Source organism: Oncorhynchus tshawytscha, unplaced genomic scaffold (assembly GCF_018296145.1).
Source record: "Oncorhynchus tshawytscha isolate Ot180627B unplaced genomic scaffold, Otsh_v2.0 Un_contig_9445_pilon_pilon, whole genome shotgun sequence".
Lineage (NCBI taxonomy): Eukaryota > Metazoa > Chordata > Actinopteri > Salmoniformes > Salmonidae > Oncorhynchus > Oncorhynchus tshawytscha.
The window spans coordinates 45,001-54,585 of NW_024609329.1; the positions used below are offsets into that span (position 1 = coordinate 45,001).

At 43.4% G+C, this 9,585-nt stretch overlaps 1 protein-coding gene across 1 annotated transcript in view; it reads right to left on the bottom strand.

Moving 5' to 3' along the window:
* Positions 1-1,293, bottom strand: part of LOC112240294 — a 10,124-nt gene extending 8,831 nt beyond the window's left edge. The window contains exons 1-3 of the mRNA XM_042314887.1: positions 1,281-1,293; positions 566-608; positions 1-62 (exon numbers count right to left, since the gene is read on the bottom strand). The exon at positions 1-62 is cut by the window's left edge and continues 772 nt beyond it. The gene's annotated coding sequence lies outside the window, so the exon portion shown is untranslated. The remainder of the gene's footprint in view (positions 63-565; positions 609-1,280) is intronic.
* Between the last annotated feature and the right edge of the window lie 8,292 nt (positions 1,294-9,585).

Here is a 9,585-nt window from a genome sequence, read left to right on the forward strand (position 1 = left end):
GCCGACCACAACCTTAGGGCAAAGCGGACAGGAACGCACTGCAGAGCGCACCGGAGTTCTCTCTAGTATGAAAAAAAAAGTCAAAAGAACATTAAAAAAAATATATTAAAAAACACACCACAATCAGTGATCCAACAAGTAGAATGCTCCAGGCTGATTAGTTGTTGCTTAGAAACAACACCTGAGACCACACCTTCTCACTCAAGAACATCTTTAACCCCGCCTTCCACTCAAGCCACTAAAACACTCCTCCTCCCACTAAAACACTCCTCCTCCCCACTAAAACACTCCTCCTCCCCACTAAAACACTCCTCCTCCCCACTAAAACACTCCTCCTCCCCACTAAAACACTCCTCCTCTATTCCCACTAAAACAGAAAACACTCCCCACTCTCCTCCCTTCCACTAAAAACTAAAACACTCCTCCTCCCCACTAAAACACTCCTCCTCCCCACTAAAACACTCCTCTGTTGTCAGCCTGGAGTTGAATCTATTCTAGTTCCAGAACTGTTTTAAAACAGAACATACTGGAGTTACTCAGGTCTCCTCCTCTTCCACCAACTTACCAGTTCTCTCTCCCTCCTCCTCCTTCACTCCAAACACTGCATCCTATAAATCAAATCACATGTTATTTGTCACATACAGGTGTTCAGCAGATGTTATTTGTCACATACAGGTGTTCAGCAGATGTTATTTGTCACATACAGGTGTTCAGCAGATGTTATTTGTCACATACAGGTGTTCAGCAGATGTTATTTGTCACATACAGGTGTTCAGCAGATGTTATTTGTCACATACAGGTGTTCAGCAGATGTTATTTGTCACATACAGGTGTTCAGCAGATGTTATTTGTCACATACAGGTGTTCAGCAGATGTTATTTGTCACATACAGGTGTTCAGCAGATGTTATTGCGGGTGTAGTGAAATGCTTGTGTTTCTAGCTCTGACAGTGCAGTAATATCTAACAATACACACAATCTAAAGGAAGGGAATTAAGAATATATAAATATATGGACGAGCGATGTCAGAGCAGCATAGACTGAGATACAGTAGAATAGGATAGAATACAGTATATACATATGAGATGAGTAGGGCCAGATGTGTAAACATTATTAAAGTGACTAGTGTTCCATTCCTTAAAGTGGCCAGTGATTCCTAGTCTATGCCTATAGGGCAGCAGCCTCTAATGTGCTAGTGATGGCTATTGAACAGTCCAATGGCCTTGAGATAGAAGCTGTTTTTCAGTCTCTCGGTCCCAGCTTTGATGCACCTGTACTGACCTCGCCTTCTGGATGATAGCGGGGTGAACAGACAGTGTCTCGGGTGGCTGTTGTCCTTGGTGATATTTTTGGCCTTCCTGTGACATCAGGTGGTGTAGGTGTCCTGGAGGGCAGGTAGTTTGCCCCCGGTGATGCGTTGGGCAGACCGCGCCCCCCTCTGGCAGTTGTGGGCGGTGCCGTTGCCGTACCAAGCTGTGATACAGCCCGACAGGATGCTCTCGATGGTGCATCCACTTCCTCTTCCTCCTCAGTAACCTCCTCCTCTGTCACTCTAAACTCGTCTTCCTCTTCCTCCTCAGTAACCTCCTCCTCCTCCTGTGTCACTCTGAACTCGTCTTCCTCTTCCTCCTCAGTAACCTTCTCCTCTTCCTCTGTCACTCTGAACTCGTCTTCCTCTTCTTTCACTGTAACTTCCATCTCCTCTTTCTCCTCTTCTTTTACTGTAACATCCTCCTCCTCTTTCACTCTGAACGCGTCTTCCTCTTCTTTAACTGAAACGTCTTTCTCTTCTTGTTTCACGGTAACAGCCTCCTCTTCCTCCTCCTCTTTGACCAGAGCTTCTTCCTCCTCTTTCACGACATGGTTCAGCCACAGACCCTCTTTCTTCGTCCAGCAGACATCCTCCTCTTCTTTAACAGGAGGAGAGAAGTTTAGTGAGCTCATGTTCGGGGATGTTAGCTAACTACCTGGTGAAATAAATACAATAGCTAGTTAACATGTGCGACTAGCCTAGTGCTAGGCTATTTTAGCTATTCAGCTTGCTGATTAGTAACGTACATATTAAATTAAATGGAGGGGGGGGGTAACTATCTATACGACCGAAATTTGTTTTAAAACACAGTGAATAATATACACTGAAAGCGTCTCAAGAGCTCTAATGTTTCGGTTTGGTTTCGGCTAGAAAACTCCCGAGGTGTCTGACTGGCTGTTGTTGATGACGGTGGAGAAACACCTCGTCCACTAGATTATACGTCACAGACGCACATCCGCTATCTCTGCTGCTGACTGGAGTGGGGTAAACGCAGTTTAGGAAAGACAAAGCTGAAATGGCACTTTTTTTTTGGTCGCAACAACTAAATTCACATAGAAATATGTGTTATAGATATGTCATTCTCATTGAAATCCAGTCTAAGAAGAGGTACATCTGTTCTGTTTCTATTTCTACGTTGGTGGATGGGCATCGTCCTCTGGTTCCAAAGGGCTACATATTTTAATACAGAAATATAAAGTATTTCACTACAACCGCAAAAACATTTTGTCACCAGTGCTGTTTGTCGTCCTGGTAACACAGTCAACCTTTTTGATTCGACGACCGGAGTTGGAATCGCAGACAGCATCATGATTAATAAAATCTCATTCTAACCAAATAATGGGACGTGCTCATTATAAATACATTGTGATTTAGTTTCGGTATCAGACTAAATTTTTGTGTTGTGATTTTGTTTGCAGGGCGTACCGGCTGGCAGTTTATCGGAGAAGGAGGTATACGGTGTGTCATCCCTGCGTATCGTCTCATCTATAAAGCGCGCAATACCCAGAATCAAAGGAATTTAACATAGTGGGTTTGAGTTTGAATAAAAAACAGTTCATTTAGTAAATCTAGCCTGCTGTAATTTTTTTCAAGACATAGACCTAATGCCTGCGCCTTATATAAAAAATAGTATTAGTTAGCTTGTCCACTATAACAACAGGTTCAAGCGTAACCAGATAAACTTGGCTTTGGAGACCAAACTACTTTCAACGCGCACTAATCCCGTGTCTCTGTCGCTAGAGTAGTGACTTCAACTAACTTTGGCTGCCATCTATTGGAAATGAATGGTACCTACACTGGACAGCTAGTTGTCAAAGTCAAAGTAGGCTTTTAATAATATATACCATTTAGCAGATGCCTTTTATCCAAAGCGAACTGGCTACATGGTTGTGGAAACAGATCCTAGAAACAGGATTAGAATATTGATCTCATGGATGGTCAGTCCTTGCCTCTATTGGTCATTCCTTGCCTCTATTGGTCAGTCATTGCCTCTATTGGTCAGTCCTTGCCTCTATTGGTCAGTCCTTGCCTCCATTGGTCATTCCTTGCCTCTATAGGTCAGTCCTTGCCTCTATTGGTCATTCCTTGCCTCTATTGGTCAGTCCTTGCCTCTATTGGTCAGTCCTTGCCTCCATTGGTCAGTCCTTGCCTCTATTGGTCAGTCATTGCCTCTATTTTGCCTCTATTGGTCAGTCCTTGCCTCTATAGGTCAGTCCTTGCCTCTATTGGTCAGTTGCCTCTATTGGTCAGTCCTTGCCTCTATTGGTCAGTCATTGCCTCTATTGGTCAGTCATTGCCTCTATTGGTCAGTCATTGCCTCTATTGGTCAGTCATTGCCTCTATTTTGCCTCTATTGGTCAGTCCTTGCCTCTATAGCTCAGTCCTTGCCTCTATTGGTCAGTCCTTGCCTCTATTGGTCAGTCCTTGCCTCTATTGGTCAGTCCTTGCCTCTATTGGTCAGTCCTTGCCTCTATTGGTCAGTCATTGCCTCTATTTTGCCTCTATTGGTCAGTCCTTGCCTCTATTGGTCAGTCCTTGCCTCTATTGGTCAGTCCTTGCCTATTTTGCCTCTATTGGTCAGTCCTTGCCTCTATTGGTCAGTCCTTGCCTCTATTGGTCAGTCCTTGCCTCTATTGGTCAGTCCTTGCCTCTATTGGTCAGTCCTTGCCTCTATTGGTCAGTCCTTGCCTCTATTGGTCAGTCCTTGCCTCTATTGGTCAGTCCTTGCCTCTATTGGTCAGTCCTTGCCTCTATAGGTCAGTCCTTGCCTCTATTGGTCAGTCCTTGCCTCTATTGGTCAGTCCTTGCCTCTATTGGTCAGTCCTTGCCTCTATTGGTCAGTCCTTGCCTCCATTGGTCAGTCCTTTCCTCTATTGGTCAGTCAGCTCTGTCTATGAATTTGAGAGTGGTTACATTTCTCCAGCCCTCAGCTTTTTATCGAAAGAGGAACAAGGTGACACTGTATTGTTTCTACTGCTGATAGACACTTTAAGAGGTTTAAAGATGCAGATTAAATACATACCAAAATATGTTACAGATACTACACAAATGTCCCATCACTCAGACAGTTAGTGAAAACACAGCATCCAGCACAGCAAACAATCAATCAAATGTATTGTACATCAAAATAATACCTAGAGAGGGTGCAGCAGTTCAACGCCTCAGGAGCAACTGTCAGTTGGCGTTTCATAGCAGAGCATTCATAGATTGAGAGAGAGAGTCAAAAACAAACATGATCACGGGTAAAACAACATAACAAGTTAACACAGGACCGCCTTCTCCTTCTCCATATCAGGAACACCAGCCTTCTCCTCCTCCATATCAGGAACACCAGCCCCTCCTCCATATCAGGGAACACCAGCCTTCCTCCTCCTCCATATCAGGAACACCAGCCTTCTCCTCCTCCATATCAGGAACACCAGCCTTCTCCTCCTCCATATCAGGAACACCAGCACTCTCCTTCTTCATATCTAGGAACACCAGCATTCTCCTTCTTCATATCAGGGAACACCAGCCTTCCCCCTCAATAGTATATCTCCATGATCAGCTCTCATGGAATACCAGCCACTGATCTCTCTCCATATCTCAGGTCTCACTGATCTCAGCCTTCTCCTGATCTCCATATCTGGAATATCTCAGCCTTCTCACTGATCTCACTCCATATCTCACTCTGTGTCTCACTGATCTCACTGATCTCATTCTCACTGATCTTCTGTGTCTCATATCACTGAACACCAGCATTCTCCTGTCTTCATATCTCAGTGGAACACTCAGCCTTCTCCTTCACTGATCAGGGAACACCAGCCTGCTTCCTGTGTCCCAAAGTGTCTCAATAGTATATCTTGGCTCTGATCTGACTGATTGTGATTCACTGAGTCTCACATGCTCATACAGCTGTGTCTCACTGATCTATGGTCTCTCACTGATCTCACTCTGTGCGCTGTACAGTTCATGTCTTGAATCTACTACTGTCTCACTGTGTGTCTCACTGTGTGCCATCTTCGTCTGTCTCACCTAACCTCACTCTCACTGATTCACTCTCCGTGTCTGCCACTCTGTGTCTAACCTCACTCTCTTGATCTCACTGATCTCTCTGTGTCTGCCACTAACCTCACTCTCTTCTGTGTCTCACTGATCTCCTGTGTCTGCCACCTAACCTCACTCTCTCTCCACTCTGATCTCACTCTCCGTGTCTGATCTCTCTCTGTGTCTCAACCTCACTCTCTGTACAGTTCATGTTTGAATTACTACGTGTTGTTGCCATCTTCGTTGTCTGCCACCTAACCTCACTCTCTTCGATTCACTCTCCGTGTCTGCCACCTAACCTCACTCTCTTCGAGTCACTCTCCGTGTCTGCCACCTAACCTCACTCTCTTCGAGTCACTCTCCGTGTCTGCCACCTAACCTCACTCTCTTCGAGTCACTCTCCGTGTCTGCCACCTAACCTCACTCTCTTCGAGTCACTCTCCGTGTCTGCCACCTAACCTCACTCTCTTCGAGTCACTCTCCGTGTCTGCCACCTAACCTCACTCTCTTCGAGTCACTCTCCGTGTCTGCCACCTAACCTCACTCTCTTCGATTCACTCTCCGTGTGAAAACTCAACACCACAATCTGCTGATTCCTGGCAATTTCACATGGCGCTGACCATATCTCAAATAAACCTTGTCGACAATCAAAATACTAAATATAGATGTTTTTTTAATGTTAATTAGATGCACATGTTTATTATTAGTGGATTGAATATTTCTCTTTGCTTATATTTATTTCCTAACGTGTTTCCATTCCCATTTAAGGCAATATCTTATTCAGTCAAATATAATACACAAATTAGCGGCTTGGTCGATACTGCTTCTATATAGTGTAACAATACATAGATGTGGCTGTATACAGTCCACTCAGACCTGTCCTGACACGTTATCTACCTTCCAGTCCTCTATTCACCCACTCAGACCTGTCCTGACACGTTATCTACCTACCAGTCCTCTATTCACCCACTCAGACCTGTCCTGACACGTTATCTACCTTCCAGTCCTCTATTCACCCACTCAGACCTGTCCTGACACGTTATCTACCTTCCAGTCCTCTATTCACCCACTCAGACCTGTCCTGACACGTTATCTACCTTCCAGTCCTCTATTCACCCACTCAGACCTGTCCTGACACGTTATCTACCTTCCAGTCCTCTATTCACCCACTCAGACCTGTCCTGACACGTTATCTACCTTCCAGTCCTCTATTCACCCACTCAGACCTGTCCTGACACGTTATCTACCTTCCAGTCCTCTATTCACCCACTCAGACCTGTCCTGACACGTTATCTACCTTCCAGCCCTCCATTCACCCACTCAGACCTGTCCTGACACGTTATCTACCTTCCAGTCCTCTATTCACCCACTCAGACCTGTCCTGACATGTTGTTATCTACCTTCCAGCCCTCCATTCACCCACTCAGACCTGTCCTGACACGTTATCTACCTACCAGTCCTCTATTCACCCACTCAGACCTGTCCTGACATGTTGTCATCTACCTTCCAGCCCTCCATTCACCCACTCAGACCTGTCCTGATGTTCTGACTGACACGTTATCTACCTTCCAGCCCTCCATTCAGAATAACTAATTTCTGTAAGTACATAGATGTAGATAATGAATGTTCACTAGTGGCTAACATAGTTAAAAAATATTCATTTAATCTTTATTCAGATACAAAAATGTTGATTTTTTAAAATTTTACCTTTATTTAACCAGGCAAGTCAGTTAAGAACAAATTCTTATTTTCAATGACGGCCTAGGAACAGTGGGTTAACTGCCTGTTCAGGGGCAGAACGACAGATTTCTACCTTGTCAGCTCAGGGGTTTGAACTTGCAACCTTCCGGTTACTAACACTCTAACCACTAGGCTACCCTAGGATACTAATGGGAACATTCATGAAGTAGCTAGGAAATGTTTTAATAACACTGCTGGGAACATTCATAAAGTAGCAAGGAAATGTTTTAATAATACCAATGGGAACATTCATGGAGTAGCTAGGAAATGTTTTAATAATATCAATGGGAAACATTCATGAAGTAGAAGGGAAATGTTGTAATAACATTGATGGGAACATTCAAAAAGTAGCTAGGAAATGTTTTAATAATACCAATGGGAACATTCATGGAGTAGCTAGGAAATGTTTTAATAATACCGATGGGAACATTCATGAAGTAGCTAGGAAATGTTTTAATAATACCGATGGGAAACATTCATGAAGTAGATAGGAAATGGTTTAATAATACCAATGGGAACATTCATGAAGTAGCTAGGAAATGTTTTAATAATACCGATGGGAAACATTCATGAAGTAGCTAGGAAATGTTTTAATAATACCGATGGGAAACATTCATGAAGTAGCTAGGAATTGTTTTAATAACACTGATGGGAACATTCATGAAGTAGCTAGGAAATGTTTTTTTTTGTCAGCAATTTATCATCGTTATCCGAACTACATTATCACATTTTCATACAACTTTAGCTTGAAGACTTAAGGGCTCTATTGAATCCACTACGCCCAAGTTCAGCTTTACAGCGTGATTGAAATGTAAAGGCAATGCATTCAAGGTAAACCCTGCACGTGTCGGCTCAATCCGAAATGACCTTTTATATTTTTATAGCGGAACCTGTAACACTTCAGCTGTACAGACTGAATAGAGCCCTGGTGCACAAATTAATTCAATGAAACCAAAATACTATATTCATGAAGGTTAGAATTAAGAAATACAAACATAAGCAACCGTTTCCATTTTAAAAACAGGTTCTCCGGCACAAAATGCTGATCAGGAAATTAAAATCCTAAATTTACTGAATAGTGAATTGAATAAGGAACTACCTCTTTCTTCAGCCTTAAACACAAACACAGTGCTATTGCCTAATATCCATATTGAATAGACTATATTACAGGAACACCTAAATGTAGGACCGACAACGTTGATATGGCCTAATATCCATATTGAATAGACTATATTACAGGAACACCTAAATGTAGGACCGACAACGTTGATATGGCCTAATATCCATATTGAATAGACTATATTACAGGAACACCAAAATGTAGGACCGACAACGTTGATATGGCCTAATATCCATATTGTGGAAAGAACCAAATCAAATGTATTTATTTATAAAGCCCTTCTTACATCAGCTGATATCTCAAAGTGCTGTATAGAAACCCAGCCTAAAATCCAATGTTTAGAATATGGTATGTTTACAGGTTTAACTCTCATTATCATCCAACAGATGGCAGTATTGCAGTTTCATTATCACCCTACAGACGGCAGTATTGCAGTCCCATTATCACCCTACAGATGGCAGTATTGCAGTCTCATTATCACCCTACAGATGGCAGTCTCATTATCATCCTACAGATGGCAGTATTGCAGTCTCATTATCACCCTACAGATGGCAGTATTGCAGTCTCATTATCACCCTACAGATGGCAGTATTGCAGTCTCATTATCACCCTACAGATGGCAGTCTCATTATCATCCTACAGGTGGCAGTATTGCAGTCTCATTATCATCCTACAGATGGCAGTATTGCAGGCTCATTATCATCCTACAGATGGCAGTCTCATTATCATCCTACAGATGGCAGTCTCATTATGACCCTACAGATGGCAGTCCCATTATCATCCTACAGATGGCAGTATTGCAGTTCTTTAAAGATGTTTATCTCGAGTCAGGAGGACTCGAATCAACAGTCTAGAAGGGGAATATTGGCAAATTTGTCAAATGTCTCTAAGTTCCTAAACCCCTCGAACACAATGTTGGACTCTGTCAAAGTGCCCACCTCTCTCACTCAGGGAGAGATACATCACAGGGCTCCCCCCCTCACATCTACTTCTTATGTGATACATTTGTACTTTTTCTGAGATCTTTGCAGAGCAGGAAACAGCAGTGTACTGCTCCTGTAACCAACACAGGAAACAGCAGTGTACTGCTCCTGTAACCAACACAGGAAACAGCAGCGTACTGCTCCTGTAACCAACACAGGAAACAGCAGCGTACTGCTCCTGTAACCAACACAGGAAACAGCAGCGTACTGCTCCTGTAACCAACACAAGCAGGAAACAGCAGCGTACTGCTCCTGTAACCAACACAAGCAGGAAACAGCAGCGTACTGGTCCTGTAACCAACACAAGCAGGAAACAGCAGCGTACTGCTCCTGTAACAAACACAAGCAGGAAACAGCAGCGTACTGCTCCTGTAACCAACACAAGCAGGAAACAGCAGCGTACTG